Raw genomic sequence first — 1,024 nt, 5'->3', positions numbered from 1 at the left:
AGGGAACAACAAGTGATCCAAATCGGTGGTGAGGAGGGTGTGGGAGGCCTGGTAGGGCATGATCAAGGGTAATGTAACCAAGAGGAATTGTTGAAACCCTGGTGGGGACTGAGCATGATGGTGGGACAGGAGGAAAGACAAAGGAAATAGAGGAAAGAGCTAGGAGGCAAATGGCATTTTTAGAGGTCTAGATAAAGGCATGTACATATGTAAACATGCAGCCTGTAGCTCTTGAAGCTCCTTCAATGTACTGCTGCCACTGCTGAATTACTTTTCAGGAAAATTTTACTTGTATGTGCTATAAACTATACTGTTCAATAATTTGGGCATTATGTTGAGTCACCTTTCTTTGGAATGAGTACACACATGGATCCCTTCCAGTTAGTTGGCCAGGTAGCTGTCTTCCAAATTTAGTAACATGATGAAGGAATGCTTGCTTCATCAGCTTGTGGAAACATTTGATTTGGCATTTTGTCCATAGAATTCTCCAAACTTGCAGCTTAAGGGGGAAGTTTTTCTTCAGTATTTCACCTCGAGTAATAGTCTGCCATTTTTGTTTTCTGACTCCAGATTTTTGTACATTACATTTCGTAATACTTTGTCTTCCAGGACTGCCCTTTGAAATTTTTTGACCAGCTCTTTTACTTTATCATTTCTTCCATTTGCTTTAGTTACATTACACTCAACGAAATGTTTCCAAACTTCTCCTGTCATTCACTTTGGCCTTTTCCTTCTTTCTTTTGCTCCTCTTTCTTCTTTTCTTCTCATCTTAATAGCCTTTTGCTTTCTTCATCTATGATGTTCTTGATGTCATCCCACAACTCCTCTGGTTTTCACTCATTATCTTTTAATGAATCAAATCTGTCCTTCAGATGGTCTCTAAATTCAGGTGAGATAAATTTGATTTCATTTTCTCCTTAAATTTGCATATGTGCTTTGTCTTCAGTGGTTGTGTCGGGAAGGTGAGCATCATAGAATGCCAATTTAATAGAAGAAAGTATTCTTGTGTTGAGGGAGTACTTGA

The sequence above is a fragment of the Echinops telfairi genome, unplaced genomic scaffold (genome assembly GCF_000313985.2).
Source record: "Echinops telfairi isolate 266 unplaced genomic scaffold, ASM31398v2 ScPeMD7_38;HRSCAF=143, whole genome shotgun sequence".
NCBI lineage: Eukaryota > Metazoa > Chordata > Mammalia > Afrosoricida > Tenrecidae > Echinops > Echinops telfairi.
This window is presented reverse-complemented; position numbering follows the sequence as displayed.